This window comes from Bufo bufo, chromosome 2 (genome assembly GCF_905171765.1).
Source record: "Bufo bufo chromosome 2, aBufBuf1.1, whole genome shotgun sequence".
NCBI lineage: Eukaryota > Metazoa > Chordata > Amphibia > Anura > Bufonidae > Bufo > Bufo bufo.
The window spans coordinates 26891334-26909486 of record NC_053390.1 but is presented as its reverse complement, the minus strand read 5'-3'; the positions used below and the strand labels follow the sequence as shown (position 1 = coordinate 26909486).

Genomic DNA, 18153 nt, shown 5'->3' with positions numbered 1-18153 from the left:
AAATATGACTAGAAGAGGTGATAGCCCAGAACGTCTATTTCCCAACCTTTTCATTATTGTGAATACTTGAGACCAAAAGCTGCTTAGACTGGAACAAGCCCACAAACCGTGAAACAAGTCTGTCCCTGGTGTGTTACATTTTGGACATGCAGTCATCCTATCCGGTCTTGTTAAGGAAGACGGTAGATTGAACCCGTAAATTGCCCTGTGTAATATTTTGAACTGAGTTTCCCTCATCTGTACATTGGGTACTGCATTGTATACTGCCTGAATACCCGCCCGAGCTATGGGCTCCAAATCTGTCACCTCCAGCTGATTTTCCCATTTCCTGAATAATTTAACCACTAACTGATCTTCCCAGGTAGCTCTAAGTATAGTATATATTTCAGAGATAGACATCCTACTCTTATGTACCAGAAATGAGTCAAACTTGTTCTTCTGCCCTTCCTTGGATAAGTCCTTTACAATACTTCTCACGTAACTGCGCACCTGCATATATGGGAACTGAGCAGATTTCTGTAGGTTCCATCTCTCTACTAATTCGTCCAGCGATGCCCATTTGGCTTCTTTCTCATGCATCATATCTCCTATTCTAGACAGTCCCCTATCTGCCCAGTCTTTAAAGGACTTCTCACTACAACCTGGAGGGAAGCTGGGATTACCCTGTAATGGGAGATGTTTTAAAAACATATATGTCAGCCCATATAGTTTTCTCACGTTTTTCCAAGTGATAATAGTATCCCTAAGAATTATGGATCTCTTTGCTATATACGGAAGTTTCGATACTTTGGTATGCAAGAGAGCCATCAGACTCCATGGAGATGCCAATTGGTTCTCAACCCGTAAATTTGAATAGTACGACGTCTTATTGGCCCAGTCTATTATATGTCTACTAAGACATGCCAAATTGTATCCCCTCAGGTCTGGGAAGTTGAGCCCTCCCTGCTCCCTCTTAAGTTTACATTTTTTCAATGCAATTCTTGCGTTCTTCCTTCCCCACAGAAATTGCGTAAACTTCCTCTCAAGGTCCCCTATATCAGCGTGACGCAAAAGGACAGGTATTGTTTGTAAAGGGTACATTAGCTTTGCCGCCCCCATCATTTTGATCAATTGACAACGACCCATTAGAGAGAGGGGTAAATTTTTCCATCTATCAAGGTCCTTTTTAATTTTTGAGAACAAAAATGAATAATTCAACCTATATATGGAGTGGGGTGACTTCCCTATTTTGACCCCAAGATATGTCAGTTGAGTTGACGGTTTGGCAATACCATATCTCCCTGAGTCAATGTCTTTCCCATCATCACCTGGCGTCAAAGGAAGCAGTTCACACTTGGATCTATTGATCTTATATCCAGAGTATTTTCCAAAATCGTTTAATACTTCCATCACCTTCCCCAAGTGTTGCTTCGGATGGGCTAAAAATAAGATTACATCGTCTGCAAACAGGGCAGCTTTTGCCTGACATCCCCCCACCTTGATCCCTTCAAATATGTTAGATTTACACAGTTCCCTGGCAAGTGGCTCTAAGGCTAAATTAAACAAAAGGGGAGATAATGGGCACCCTTGTCGGGTACCTTTCTGAAGCAGAAAGGGCTTAGACAAAAAGCCCTGAGTACAGACTCTTGCTCTAGGATTATGATACATCCGATCCAAATATGACCTAAAGGCTCCCACAAATCCCATCTTATCTAGTACTGCTCCCAGCCATGCCCACCGCACGTTATCAAACGCTTTTTCCGCATCCAAGGTGAGCATGGCTGGAAACTCTCCCTTAATTGGGAGGTTCTGTACTCTATCTAGGACCGTCAAAACCGTCCTTATATTTGTCACTGCGGATCTACCTTTTACAAAACCTACCTGTTCTTGACCTATTAACTGAGGTAAGAATGCTCCCAAACGATCTGCTACAATCTTAGCCAACAGTTTTGCGTCCACATTTATTAGGGAAATGGGCCTATATGAGCCTGGTACTAAGGGGTCTTTCCCTGGCTTGGGCAGTAATTTGATATAAGACATGTTTTCATTGTCTAATGACATCTGGCCTTTAAAAACCCCATTATACAAATCCTTCAGAACAGGTGAGACTTGATTTGCGAGGGCCTTAAAGAATTCTCCCGTGAATCCATCCGGACCAGGGGCTTTGGAATTACCTAAATGTTTAATGGCTTCTTGTAACTCTGATAATGAGATGTCAGCGTTCAAAGAATGAAGCTGTTCCCCTGTTAAGATTGGCATTTGAACCCTATTTAAAATAGTGTCTGACAGGTCACATGTTGCTTCATCCTTATATAATTCTTCATAATAGGATCCTACTATAGCACTAATCCCTGCCGGGTCATATCTCATGTTACCCTCTGCGTCCTTCAAACCCGCTATATATTGTGGGTTTCTCATCCCCTTAGCTAGATTTGCTAAGAGCCTCCCAGATTTGTTACCGTACTTATATAGTCTTGTTTCCAATTCTGACTGTTTCAGGGATTCCTTTTCCTTAACACAGCTCTCAAAAGCTTGCCGTTCAGTCACCCACTCCTGCTTATTAACTCTTGACGGGTTACTAATGAATCTGGAATAAGCCTCCCTGACTTTCTGGCTCGCTTTAGTAAAGGATTGTTGGGCCTTTTTCTTAATACTACTCATATATCCCATTATCCTACCTCTCATCACCGCCTTTGAAGTATTCCAGAATAACTGTGGGTCATCTAAGTGCACCTCATTGTCAGTCTTGAATTCCTCCCACCATATGGATAATTTTTCTACAAACTCCTCTCTAGCGCATAGTTGAGAAGGAAAGCGCCAAATATAATCAGCCCCCCTTGGATATGTCTCAAGTAGTTCCAGCGATACCGGGGCATGGTCTGATATAACCATATCGCCAATTTCCGCCATCTCAGCCCTATGTGAGAGTGAGTGAGATAAAAATATGTAATCAATCCGTGACCACGAGGATTGCGAATTCGAGTAGAACGTAAAGCTTCGTTCGTCCGGATGAAATTGGCGCCATGGATCCATCAAACCAACACCTCCCATAAGAGGCAATAGCACTTTGTCCTGGGGTCCATCAATCCCAATCCTGTCTCCTTCCCGCTTTCTATCCTCTGCTCCCCTAACCACTGAGTTAAAATCTCCCCCAATGATCTTATACTGGTTTGGATCACCTAGTACCCTGGATTCCAACTCCCTAAAGAACTGACCATTATTTGTATTCGGACCATAAACATTGTAAATGCTGTATTGCATGCCCTGGATCTGGATAAGAACCTGTGCCCATCTGCCCTTTGGGTCAGCAGTATGCCCCATCACTGTACAATTGAGTTGCTTATTTATCAACGTTATAACCCCTGCCTTTCTATTATATGCTGAAGCACCTAATACAGTTCCTACCCATAACCTATTCATCCTGTCAAAATCCTTCTCTTCAAGATGGGTCTCCTGGAGAAGGACAATATCAGGTCTGACTTTCTTTAAATGCCTGAGGATCATCCATCTTTTGTGAGGCGATCTCAGACCCTTTACGTTCCAAGAGATAATTTTCATCTTTTACTATTCCTATAAACCACCTTTGTAGCCGAGACAAAAGGAATGCGTTCAGAAAAGACAAAAGTTACACTAATGTAAATGATCAAAACCCGAAAACTAAAAGGAAAAAAAGAAAAATAGAAAAATAGAGAAAAAAAAAATTATACTTCCCCCCCGACCAAAATCTCCTTCCCTAATCGTTAGAGCAGCTCCTAACTATATTTATTCTATTAGGACTTCCTTTTTTCTGGGTTGCGGCACCCGCCCACCTTCTTGGCTGATATAACTGCTAACCCGAGACCGTTTATCTCAATGAGCAATGTTAAGATCATCAACAAAAACACTTTCATGAACCATGAACATCTTAGAACATTAACCTCCTCTTCCCCTCCTTATCTGTGATAAGGCTAGGCAATCTCCCACTTTACCACCGGAATCTCCTGCTCCATTAAACTTTCCAATACTATTAATGAGAGAACGTGATGCATCACAGCACTAGTTAGCACAAGAACAGTCACCTTCTCGGGTATGATAGCCCATCTCTTCTTGAGGTGCGTTTACTAATTGCTCCAGAGCGTCTCTCTCTATCATGACGGTCACGACCGGATTCTTGCGACTCGGCCTTTAGCCGCTCTCTATCCACTCTATCCTGACGCGGCGATACAGATCTCCGTTTGTGCTCTGTCTCTCTTTCTTGCCTTCTGGTCTGCAGAGCGTCCATCATTTCTTCCGCCGCTGACGGGTCGTGGAATATAATCGTGGATCCATCTGCATGCGTAACCCGCAGCTTTGCCGGGTACATTAGCTGGAATTTGATTTGTCTCTGGTACAACAAAGAACAAACATGACTAAATTCCTTCCTTTTTTTCGCCACAGCTGCCGAATAATCTGCGAACAATAGGATATTATGTCCCTGTAGCTTGAGAGGACTCTTTCTGTTCCTGAACGCTCTTAATATGGCCTCCTTATCGCAGTAATCTAAATATTTCATGATTACTTGGCGCGGTCTTATAGGAGTATTATGTGGCCCTCCCGGTCTTTTCAAGTTTGGGTCTTCAGCGATGCCAATTCTGTGCGCTCTCTCAACTTTATGGCGGCCCACTAGGCCTAAGGCTTCCGGCAAATCCAATTCACATAGCTCCTTTAGCTCCTGCGGCTTAATAAACTCTGGCAGCCCGATCAATCTCAAATTACTCCGTCGCGACCTATTCTCCAGGTCCTCCACCCTGTCCAGTAAAATCATATTTTGTTTGGACAGCTCATTCAAAGTGCGTGCTAAACCGCCATTTTCGTTCTCAATAGATTGAGCCCTCCGCTCCAGCTCATCAATCTTAGCATCATGCTGGTGGATTGCTTCATGTATTTGTTGCAGGGAAGCTGACAGTGTCTTCGTCAGCGTGTCCCTGATATCAGGGGCAAGGTAGGTGGCTACTTCAATTGCCAGCGACTTATAAATCGATGCCCTGGGGCGACACCGTCATTGGGAGTGCTGGAAAGGACTCACCCCTGTCTTGTGTCTCAGGCGCTGGTTCAGGTATGTTTGCGGCTGACTCCGCCATCTTGCCTTGTGAGTCACCTGCGCTGCCGGACATGAGGGATTTAATGCCGCCACTCCTCAGGAGGTACCGCTCCATGTACCGAGCCCTACGTCCAGTAGTAGGTCTTGAGCGTCTATCTATTACTCTTCCCACGCTTGCGATAGCGATGGGGATCTGATTTTCAGACGAGCGGGTGCCGGAGCTCCTTCACTCCGCTGCTAGCATCCCAGCGCCGTAACCGGAAGTCGATAGATTTTTATTAAATGTACACTTATGGCAGAAACAACATAAAAACCTCTAAATGGAGTATACGCCACAAAAGAAGTTGAAACTGAGGCAAAACTTGGGTTGGGAATTTCATGGACTCCATGTGGCTTTCACATTGTTGATGAGCAGTGAATTTTTTAACTGTGAGGTTAATAAAAGGCTCAATGGAAAGTCTCCAGACACCGCCATGTCCCTGCATTGCGTTACGGAGGTGATGAAGCAGTGACTAATGAGATGTGAATTTCTATTTGGATCTGTTTCTCATCTCGGAGGGTCGTCACTTATCTGGGGATTAGAGGGAGATTGGATTTACTTGATCTCCTCGTATTCTAGAACCAGCAGAGTGGTTCATTTTTGTGTCACACAGGTGCATCTTAAAGGGGTTGTCACATTCTGCCATTGCTAAGGCAAGGTGGTCAGCGCTGCACTGTTTCAATTGCTCCCATTGCAGTGCATTGGAGCTACAGATACAGTGAAGAACAGCAAGCTATGCTGTTTCCACGTTAAGCCCCGCCCCCGCGGAACTTTCCTGTTGTCTACTGTCTCCCTATGGCAGAACCTTACAATCCCCGCGATGGACAGATTATAAGAGCAGCACAGATCAGCCACTGGTTATCTAAGAGCACGTTCACACATTGTCACGGCCATGGCTATGACCGTGACTCCTGAACCGCATGCGGTTGTCAGCGGTTTTCATTGGTGTTCAATCACAGGTGAGGGCTGTGGTATTGGCCTCACCTGTGGTTGCCGCTGGCAACAGTATGTATGTGGCAGCGTAGCAGGCTGAGCTGTGCCATGCAGCTCGCTACGCTGCGCATGCGGTTTTGTGTGTGATGTGTGGATGTGTGCACTGTGTTTTATGTTATTGTGTGCACGTTCCCTTTAAGTGGTGTTTTCCCTTCCCTGGTGTTGGAAGGGTTAATCCCCTTCCTAGTGTGTGTGATCACTGGGTGTGTCCGACTGTGGGGTGTGGCTTCTTGGCCTATAAAGCCTCACTGCTTTTGCAGGCCTTCAGGTTGCTTCAGCCATGCTTAGCTGAGAGCAGCCTCATGTATTTATTACCTGCCAGTAAGAGCCACCCCTGTGGTCATAAACCTTTATGTCAAAACCTTAATGTCATAACCATATTGTGCTTTAGTTATTTCCAGTTATGTGTGATGTCCGTGTGATGTTTTATATGTGATTTTGTGCAGCTATGGATCTGGGTCCCTGTGTAGGGATGCGCTTATGATCTGCACCCTGCTAACACAGGGATCCAGTCAGCAAGGCTGTGGCAGGTAGGTGGAACTCTAGTTCACCTGCCATATCCATAGAGCTGTTTATGTTTCCCCTTTTCCTGCAGCTTGGCCGTTGAGACTCCTGCTCCTCCGTGTCTAGGAGGAGTGGGCTTGTCTTACTCAGCTCTTAGGTGAGGGTCATCTTGAGGGCCAGCAGGGACTTTTAGGTTCCGGAGCATGGGCCCTCCTACCATCAAGGTTGGCCCATGTAACTAGGAGCTAGGGTCAGGTTAGGGATGCCTTAGGAGGTGACCTGCTCCCTAATCCTGTCTACATGGCCAAGCAGCCGAAACATCACCGGGTTGCACACGGCTGAGGATTTCCCCCATCCCCAGCCGTGACAGTATGACCACAGTCGCTTCTTACGTGGCGCTCCCTCGAAAGAGGGTAAAGCATGCACCGCTATCTGCGGATGGGGTGCATGCGCGTTCTCCGGAGGGAGAGCGTTATGGGGCTCACCATTTACGGCGCGGTGAGTGGCATTCCCCGCCATTCCCAGCTCACCGTTGTCCGTGTTGGTGTCCCCTTTTTGTTTGTCTTTCCCCTCCCCCCCCCTCCCATTGTTTCTTATGCCTCACCAACTTTCCCCTTTTGTTGTTGGGAGGGGCTTTGAGGGGTGGGAGTATGCATCCCTCGAAAGAGGGTGAAGCATGTACCGCCCTCTGCGGAAGGGGTACATGCGCGCTCTTCGGAGGGAGAGCGTTCTGGGGGTTTCGCCTCTGACGGCGCGGTGAGTGGCGTTTCCCCGCCATCCCTTCACCGTTGCCTTGTGTGGCGTCCCCCTGATTTTACTACACGTGGTGTGTGTCTGGTATGCGGTATGCATACCTTCGGAAGAGGGTGCAGCATGCAGTGCCATATCCTTGTGGCCTGCATGCGCGTTCTCCGGAGGGAGAGCGTTCCTGGGGGTTCTCCGTTAACGGCACGGTTGGTGGCTTATTCCCCGCCACCTTACCTTCCGTGTCCGTGTTGGGGATCCCTCGTCCCTCTCCATGTTCCCATCTCTGGTCGTTTGCTGGCAGCACTCCGTAGGTGGTCCGGCTGCTTGCTGGTTAGGAGTGTCTGCTGGCAGCGACTGGAGTGGGGACGTGAGTGGAGAGTCCCCTCGTCCATCTCTCAGTGGTTCTTTTCTCTTTGTTGCTGGTGCAGGCTGCAGTCCTCGTCGGACTGGCTAGTGTGAGCCGGGAGAGGATGCAGCTGACAGCGACCCCTTTTTAGAACCGGCACTGAGAGTGGACGTCCCCTTCTCCTATCCCCTTGTCTGAGTCCCTCACGTGTCTTTTTTTGGTGGGGGGGCTTTGAGGGGTGGGAGTGTCACGGCCATGGCTATGACCGTGACTCCTGAACCGCATGCGGTTGTCAGCGGTTTTCATTGGTGTTCAATCACAGGTGAGGGCTGTGGTATTGGCCTCACCTGTGGTTGCCGCTGGCAACAGTATGTATGTGGCAGCGTAGCAGGCTGAGCTGTGCCATGCAGCTCGCTACGCTGCGCATGCGGTTTTGTGTGTGATGTGTGGATGTGTGCACTGTGTTTTATGTTATTGTGTGCACGTTCCCTTTAAGTGGTGTTTTCCCTTCCCTGGTGTTGGAAGGGTTAATCCCCTTCCTAGTGTGTGTGATCACTGGGTGTGTCCGACTGTGGGGTGTGGCTTCTTGGCCTATAAAGCCTCACTGCTTTTGCAGGCCTTCAGGTTGCTTCAGCCATGCTTAGCTGAGAGCAGCCTCATGTATTTATTACCTGCCAGTAAGAGCCACCCCTGTGGTCATAAACCTTTATGTCAAAACCTTAATGTCATAACCATATTGTGCTTTAGTTATTTCCAGTTATGTGTGATGTCCGTGTGATGTTTTATATGTGATTTTGTGCAGCTATGGATCTGGGTCCCTGTGTAGGGATGCGCTTATGATCTGCACCCTGCTAACACAGGGATCCAGTCAGCAAGGCTGTGGCAGGTAGGTGGAACTCTAGTTCACCTGCCATATCCATAGAGCTGTTTATGTTTCCCCTTTTCCTGCAGCTTGGCCGTTGAGACTCCTGCTCCTCCGTGTCTAGGAGGAGTGGGCTTGTCTTACTCAGCTCTTAGGTGAGGGTCATCTTGAGGGCCAGCAGGGACTTTTAGGTTCCGGAGCATGGGCCCTCCTACCATCAAGGTTGGCCCATGTAACTAGGAGCTAGGGTCAGGTTAGGGATGCCTTAGGAGGTGACCTGCTCCCTAATCCTGTCTACATGGCCAAGCAGCCGAAACATCACCGGGTTGCACACGGCTGAGGATTTCCCCCATCCCCAGCCGTGACACACATGGCAGATCAGCTGCAGACATTTCTGTGACTGTCCCGCTCCTCTGAATGTGACTTGTAATAAGAGGGGATCTGACCTCCTCCTCCAGTCACGTGTAGCAGGTTGTATCTTCTCTACACCGACAGGAAGGGTGGGAGAACTACTGGACACTCACTATGATGGACTCTCCTTCTAAAAGCAATTCATTATTCTTGCGGTTACACAATAAAAATAGGAATTCCCCCATTGATACTTGCAGTCTTTTTTTTTGCTGAAACCATCAAATGTTATTCCAGGGGACAATCTGAATGTGGAGATACCAGATACATGGAATATTTTTCACGTTTAAGTACTTTTGACTAATACTAATTTTCTTGGAAAATAGTAACATTTGTGCTTCTGCATTCCAAAACTGGGGGCTTAAAGAACGAACTGGGAGTAAGAGGGGAGGTCACATGATCGGCAGACGAGACGTCCTGCAGCAGTGTTGAAAGTCTGAATCTTTACGTCACGTGACCGCCACTCAGAAAAGGGAGTCACAACCCAAAGCGAAAGGGGAGAGTATGTAGTCACTTGTCTTAGGAGGACAGGTTTAGAGCGGCGTTATTTCCTTTTACTACAAAACCACTTTAACAAAAATGTCTGCTGACGAGCCCAAAATGATGGTTAACCCTTTCCTGCACAATGCCGTACATGTATCCATCATGAAAGCACAGACACAAAAGCTGTGCCCCCATAATCCCCACGGGGTGTGTGGATGTGACTGACCGTCATGTCCTGCAGGAACAGCCGGGATCAGAGAAGAATCTGATCAGAGATCGACGTCAGCTGGATAAGGAGAATACTTCATGATGTGATGGGGACATCTCCAATCAAAGAGCAGCGCAGCAGCCGGTGATCAGATTCTCCTCCTGCCCTGAAGGCACCAAGGACAGAATCTGAAGTCACTTTCTCCATTCATGATTCCATACCTGTGGTGATATCTCCTGGAATGTCCTCCTCCACCTCACTCTTACACGGGGGATCGCCCATCATCCTCTCTTCTTCATCCTCCACTTTATTATCAGTCAGATCTTCCCCCTGATTTGTCATCTGTAACAATTCAGTACAATACAGCAGACAGGTGGGAAATATAACAGATCCACATAAGAGACCCCCACAATCTATGACCCCTCTATGACTGCAGGACCCCTCTATATAGATGTGTATAGGGCTCAGCTCCATCTACCTGAGGATTCTCTGGGACCTTCTCCTCTGTACAGTCCTGGGAATACAGAGGACGGGGACATCTCTCTGGTGGATTTCTCCTCCTGGATCCATCTGTGGAGACACAAGCACACAGTGACTGAATACATGGCCTCCTGTAGATCTGTCTATAGATCAGACTCTTCTCTCAGCTCCTTCACTTCTAGGTTTAGTTATCAGGGGGAAATAACAATATTCTGCTCCTCACCACCTGTGCCGAGGTCCCAGCACCTAGCAGGCCACAAGACTGAAGCCTGGTCTATGAGTGCCCTACCAACCAAAAAGGTGACAGGGCATCATCACTCTTCTTATATGAGGTACATTTGAATATGTAAATGGAGGAAATAAAACAACTACTCCCAGTCTCCTCTCCCCAGGCACTGAGGAGTTGGAGAAAGCTCTACATCTGTATCCCCCTTCAAGTCTCCTTTCCCTGGGAAGACAATTCCTTTCTCCTAAGAAGCTTTTATGGTGAATGGGGGGAAAATATCTGATTTATTTTCCATGAGCCCCTGACAGCTCCATTAGAGAAACTGCTGCCCTGCTGGACAGGAACCTGTGAGATCACTGAAACCCCCATCCTCCTCTGTAGGAAGATTCATTAGAAGGAAAGTGGGCACTGATTATCTGGTGACTATGGTGTCTGTTGGGGTCGGTGGTACGTATATTTTTTCCAGGGAAATGGGTAAGACTTTAGGGCCAAAACAAGATGTGCAGAGTACTGGGTCAAATCATCTCCAGAACGACCAGTCTTGTGGACAGACGGGACCATGTGTGTCACTTACCAGGGAAAGAAATGGAATGAGGTTCCGGGTATTATGTGGATGGCCAGGTGGGTGCGCATTACATACCTTGGGAACAGACAGTGCCAGGTGCACAATGGGAAGAAAATAAGCTGCCGGAGGTAGTGCAATGCTCGGGGCAATGTTATTTCGGGGAACTTTGGCTTCAGATTCCCAGATCTCAATTCGAGCTTCATCTGTGGGATTTGCTGGAAAAATAAGACGATCCATGGAGGCCGCACCGAGCAACTTACAGGACCTGCCTTAGAAGCTGGTCTCCTCTTGTCTGTAGACCTGGGCTATAGTCACTAAAGTGAGAAGAATCGCTCCTAACTCCCTCCCATGGTGAGAATCCTCCTCCTGAGCAGTATTCTACCTCCCCTGAAGTGGGAAAGATGCAGGTAGCTCCCATCCTGACCAACTTGTATCTGAGGCAGTTACTATGGGATTCTTTTCACCCATTGCCCTCCGTCTTGATGAAGGGCTAAGATATAACAGCCCGAAACGCGTCACAGCATACTACTCTGCTTTTGATGTCTGTTTTTAAAGAAGTGGAATAAAGAAGCCTTTTATTGTGAAGAGCTGGAATTCGTTTTCTTTTTTCATTTTGCTCCAGACTGAGTCCAGGTCTGTACATCCGTGCTCTGCTTAGTGTGAGGTGAGAGCTGCAGCAATCTCTACAATTGCCCTCCGTCGTCTGCTGAGCTTGAATCTGTCCACCTCCTGTTCTGTCTATTCCACCTTATATCATGTCCTGTACGCCATAATGTTTCTTTACTGTATCAGTGACAAAAACTCAGAAAACCCCTTTCAGATTAGAAAATTCACAGCAATAACTCATGTTTAGAATAATCCACCAAAATTCTCTGGAAGTCATAGAGCTGGTGACTTTTGTGTATACAATTACCCATATGACTCAGGAGGGCAAAGGGGCTGAGCCTGAACCCCTAAATATGTATCATGAACTGACAACCAGGGTCAGAACGTGGAGGTACGCCTAGCTATAGGTCTGGCCAAGTTTACATTGAGTGTGTTCCTGTGAGACCGTTGTGGGCCAAGGCTTAGGACAAAGGGCTTTGTTCTGGCAGTTCCCTGGTATTCACCCAATACAGGGATCCAGACTTTGCCGCAAGGAACCAACCAGGCCGCTACCTCTTGAAGTACCTCCTGGTATAGCTGGCTGCTAACCCACGGGGTTCAGAGACACCGGTGCAAAGCACCAAGGACGCAGGCAAAAAGGTGTAGTCTGAACACAGTCCAAAATACAGACAGGCCGAGTACTTGCATATTCCAAATAGCAGTTCCAAGGTCAGGACAGGCTGAGTAGGAGTGTAGTCCAGGTCACAGTTCGAAGGTCTGGGCAGGCGGCGAGGAGCAGAATCGGTAGACAGACAAGGTTCGGTACATGGGAATTCAGAAGAGATCACCTCAAAAGCTCAGACGAGGAGGTGGATCTACATCCCAGCTAAATAGGGAGGACGATCGGCAACCTAACCAGCGCCTGGACAGGGGCAGGAGTAAAAGGTTAAGAGCTCAATCAGCTTTATGCGGATCCGTTTTTTTGGGAACAGTTCAGCATGTCTGCAAAAAAAAAACATTGCCTTCCGTTTTTTTGCTGATCCACAGACTTCAATAGGGCCGTGTCCTGATTTTTACTGACAAGTATAGGACATGTTTCTTTTTTTTTTTTTTGCCGAGCCGTGCAATGGAAGAAAAGGGCCTCATAGAAGTAAACAGCATCTAATCCGCAAAAAAACGGATCCACATTTTTTGCGGACAGCATACGGTCTTCTGAATGAGCCCTAACTCACATAGTGCTGAAAGGAGTTCATTAGTCCCAGGACATACAGGGAGAATGGAGCGATGCCTGCACTTGCCCGAAACAGCAGGACAGGGGCAGATACGAGGCATTCTAACTGCGGTGCAGCTGACGGATGGTGGCTCCGTGGCGTGTGGATGTGAGGACGTGTTTGGAGGGGAAGGGGGGGGGGTCGCTTAATTCTTTGGTAGCCTTTAACGTAGGCGAGTGTGGATGCAGAGTTTCCCCTTACAGTCACATCTAAAGTTATGGGTGCAGGGAGTGCCAGAATGACCCCTTGTGGCTGGTTGTGTTGTGTGTGCGATTTTGGGACACTATGTTAAAGGAGTTGTCCGCTTTTTTTCTATTGATGACCTATGCTCAGGAAAGGTCATCAATATCAGATCGGCGGGGGCTCTGTAGTCATCACTTGAACAGACGGAGCCGTCCCATAGCAGTGAATGGGGACGCCATGCTTGTAATTACACTGCTCGTCGCTGCTATTGCTGTGGAGATCAGGAAAACAGAGCAGAGAAGGCAGCGCTCGTATGAGAGCTGCCTTCTCTTTAAACGGCTGATCGGCGGGGGTGCCGGGTGTCGGACCGCATCGTTCGAATATTGATGACCTGTCCTGAGGACAGCTCATCAGAAAAAAGCAGCAGACAACCCCTTTAAATGAGGAGGTGCAAGGCAAACCCAGGAGGCGCCACTGAGTGACTGCAGATCTGAGACTCAGAATGGCCACCACAAGGGAGTTACAAAACTGTGGCTGAGAAGCAACTCACTACCTCAGGGACTGAACTACTGCGGGCAGACGAACCACGGCCTCAGGGTGGAAGACACAGAAGGCCACATTAAAGAAAGCCACCGAGTCATCCAGGAGAGACAGACCACGGATCCCCTCCTCCTTCCCTAGTAACTGGACCACAAAGGTAATGAAGAGCTCACCAATCATCTGCTGCTTCAAAAAGGGGCATCTGCCCCAGACATCCCCAGAAGCTCCTGGAGGAGAATGAATCCAGCAGGAACCTCCTGAGATCCTTCAGGTGAATGGAGCCTATTAATATGTCTGACTTATAAGGAAATGCAGGGACCTAACGTGATGGGTAAAGAGTCTGTGGAGCTCCTCCATTACATGTCACTGCACACACGTGTATACACTGCACATGACGGCTCTTACCTTGTGATATAAGAGGCTGGTGCTCCTCCATTACATGTCACTGCACACACGTGTATACACTGCACATGACGGCTCTTACCTTGTGATATAAGAGGCTGGTGCTCCTCCATTACATGTCACTGCACACACGTGTATACACTGCACATGACGGGTCTTACCCTGTGATATAAGAGGCTGGTGCTCCTCCATTACATGTCACTGCACATACGTGTATACACTGCACATGACGGCTCTTACCTTGTGATATAAGAGGCTGGTGTTCCTCCATTACATGTCACTGCACACACGTGTATACACTGCACATGACGGGTCTTACCCTGTGATATAAGAGGCTGGTGCTCCTCCATTACATGTCACTGCACATACGTGTATACACTGCACATGACGGCTCTTACCTTGTGATATAAGAGGCTGGTGTTCCTCCATTACATGTCACTGCACACACGTGTATACACTGCACATGACGGCTCTTACCCTGTGATATAAGAGGCTGGTGCTCCTCCATTACATGTCACTGCACACACGTGTATACACTGCACATGACGGGTCTTACCCTGTGATATAAGAGGCTGGTGATCCTCCATTACATGTCACTGCACACACGTGCACACACGTGTACACACTGCACATGACGGCTCTTACCTTGTGATATAAGAGGCTGGTGCTCCTCCATTACATGTCACTGCACACACGTGTATACACTGCACATGACGGCTCTTACCTTGTGATATAAGAGGCTGGTGCTCCTCCATTACATGTCACTGCACACACGTGTATACACTGCACATGACGGCTCTTACCTTGTGATATAAGAGGCTGGTGCTCCTCCATTACATGTCACTGCACACACGTGTATACACTGCACATGACGGCTCTTACCTTGTGATATCAGAGGCTGGTGCTCCTCCATCATGGCCTCCTTGTACAGATCCTTGTGTCCTTCTATATACTCCCACTCCTCCATGGAGAAATAGACAGTGACATCCTGACACCTTAGAGGAACCTGACAACACAATGACACCGTCATCACCCAGACCCCTCCAGTGCTGTTACTGGAGAATTTCCCAGCATTCCCAGCAGTGTCACCTCTCCAGTCAGCAGCTCCATCATCTTGTGGGTGAGTTCTAGGATCTTCTGCTCATGTATCAGGGGGTGAGGGGGAGGCTCTGTGATGGGGGGAGGGGTCCTGCTCCGCCCTCCTGACTCCTGGAGATGGATGATGGGAGTCACACAGTCCCCCGATGTCTTCTTCACTATTGTGTACTCCTGTGGATGGAGAGAGACACTTAGGGAATAAACCCTTCAGGGGCCATGTGCTCTCCTCCTGCCCTTTCCTCCTGGGTACAACGTGCCTACTTACCTTCTCATGGCTCCTACAACATGACTATTGGTCACTGGTCACATGACACATCACTCACCATACTGGGGGCTGATCTTCAGGTTCTCCGTCACTTGGAAGGTCTGGAGGCCGTTCTCCAGGACCCTGGACTCTTCCTATCACTTCCTATGATGGATTCTCCTTCCCGATGTCTGACTTGTTACAGAATACAATAAAAAGGAGAGAAATCTAGAAAAGTTTACCTCTCCGCTCAGCAGGGAGATGATCTCCAAGGTGAGGTCTAATATTCTTCTGCTGATCTCCTTCCTGACCATCCTTGGTGGCTCATTCAGGAGAAGGCTCGTATTGCTGGTTTTCTTCATCCTCCCTCCAAAAAATAGGAAAAAATAAATGAGCTCCGGGTGTATCTAAGCTCCTGGCAGTGCAGTGTGTATCTAAGCTCCTGGCAGTGAAAACCTCATTCACACGGAGCAGATTCTCTCATCCAGCACAGAATGATGACAACCCCCACTCTCCCCACTACTCCTCCCCCCATCATACTAAGCTGAGGAGCGGAGAAGGATTCCTTGTGTGTAATGGAGGAGAATCTCCAGAGGTGACATGTCTGAGCTCTCCACCACACTGTCTCCTCACAGCTCATCTTACCTGCAGGCTGGAGGAATGGCTGATACCAGAGAGAACAAGAGCCCTGACTACCGACCACGACCTGCCCAGTATCTGCTGCACTGCCAGAGCTGAAGGACCTGGGGTGACGTCACCGTCATCAGTGACTCTGCTTGCTAGCTCCGCCCCTGCACTGATCACATGACAGTGACATCATCACAGGTCCTTTAGCTCTCACAGTACATTCTAAACTGAAGGGGCTCCTGACAGAATCTAGCCCCGCCCCCAATTCCTTCTGAAAACTAATGTTTAATCTGATCCCTCACAGAACTTGTAGGAAAAGTCCTTCAGCCTCCAAATCAGAACATCAGCTCATAAAGTGTCCTAGACCTCTCCAGAGCCCATACATTGTAGGCATTACCCAGCAGCAGATACTGGGCAGGTCCTGGTCGGTAGTCAGGGCTCTTGTTCTCTCTGGTATCAGCCATTCCTCCAGCCTGCAGGTAAGATGAGCTGTGAGGAGACAGTGTGGTGGAGAGCTCAGACATGTCACCTCTGGAGATTCTCCTCCATTACACATAATAAATCCTATTAATGAGAAATGTCCATGTCCTCCAGGCTCCTCCTCACTTGACCGGCTGGACCCTATAGTCACCATAGAGACTTGCCCCGCCCAGCAGGTATGGGGTCCAATAATGAGAAATATCCAGGCTCCTCCTCACCTAACAAGCGTGACCGACAGTTACCATGGAGATCGGCCCCACCCAGCGAGTATGGGGCCAGTGCCCTCCAGGTTCCTCCTCACCTCGCAGGTTGGGCCCTAAATTTCCTAAGAAGACTGGCCCCGCCCAGCAAGTATGGGGCTCAAGGTCTATTATTGAGAAATGTCCAGTATCCTCTAGGTTCCTCCTTACAGGCCGGACCCTATAGTTCCTAAGGAGACCGGCCCCGCTCAGGCTATGTGGTGCGGTCAAGTTTTTTTCATTATTACGTTGTACTCATTTTGAGCTAACAATCAGTTTTCAATTGGTCTTGAGCTCCGGGGGGGGGGGGGGGGGGGGCATGGCCTAACTGTCATGGAGTGAGGACGCTTCTGGCATCGGCTCCTCCATCATCCTCTGTTTATCCTGGCCATCCGTGCTACTATCCACGTTTAAGAGCTGGTCTCCCCTATCCATGGGAAGCGGAGCTGTCTGGGGGCTATATTTTTAGTTTCCTGAGTCTCGGCACAGGGTTAAGTCTATTACCTGCCTCTGCTCTGCATGTTCTGGTGCCATCTTGGATTCTAGTGTCTCCGACTGTCAGCGCTTGTCTTTTCTCCGGGGACCGCGGGTCTGCGCCTGCTATTGAGCGGGTAGGTTGATTCCCCTGCTCCTTCCTTGTGGTGCCCCTGGATCTCCGAGCTGCGGCTTGCTGGGGATCGCGGCGGCGCTGTTACAGGACACAGGTCGGGCGTGCAGGCTGAGACCTGTCTGAGTTGTTGCTGGGTGAGGAGGACGCAAAGCTGCTGGATCCTGGTCTGTGGACCAGTGGGGCTGACCAGTGGCTCTAATCTCAATACTCTGGGTCCCTACCTGAATCTACTTAATATAAGCCTTCTACACCACATTGACTGTTTTTTTCTTACTACTGAGGACCTTGGGTCTAGCGGGGTCCCTTTTGTTTGGCGCATTCCCTTCCGTGGGTCCTCGGACTGTCTGACCTAGAGATCACCTGCTCCACTTGGGCCCGAGGGGTGATAGCCCTCTTCTGCCACCCTATTTCAAGCTGTATATACATGGGCCGCAAGACGGGTGTTTCTGGTGGGCCCCTTCCTCCTAAATTAATGGTGGATGTCATGTGTCAAACCAAAGACAAGGGTCTTGATACTTCGCCTGACCAAGAGGCGATTGACTTGAGTAAAATAATGTCTGCTATCACGCAGTGTCAGTCCACCCTCACAGTTAAAATAGACCACTTACTGTCTGACCTCACCTATCTTAGACATGACATCAATAAAATCCGTGACAGAACCACTGAGGTGGAGAGGAGATTGGGCGAGGTGGAGGATGTGGCCCATTTGGGAGAAAATCACGTCAGAGCCCTGCAGCAACAAGTGAAGGCCCTGCAAGCAAAGGTGGATGATGCCGAAAAACGTAATCGGCGAAACAACATACGTATTATGGGCCTACCTGAGAGGGCTAAGGGTCAGTCACCTGAGATCTTTGCAGAGCAGCTTATTAAAAAATGTCTGGACCCCAAAGATCTTTCCACCACATTTGTTGTTGAGAGAGCGCACAGAATACCTACCAAACCCTTGCCGCCTGGGGCTCCGGTGCGCCCCTTCA

At 48.5% G+C, this 18153-nt stretch overlaps 1 long non-coding RNA gene across 1 annotated transcript; it reads right to left on the bottom strand.

Moving 5' to 3' along the window:
- Positions 1–15090: 15090 nt before the first annotated feature.
- On the bottom strand, positions 15091–15919 carry LOC120991257. The gene is made up of 3 exons (XR_005776591.1): positions 15869–15919; positions 15466–15590; positions 15091–15150 (listed from the first exon to the last, which is right to left on the bottom strand). It is a non-coding gene; the product is annotated as an uncharacterized LOC120991257 (long non-coding RNA).
- Between the last annotated feature and the right edge of the window lie 2234 nt (positions 15920–18153).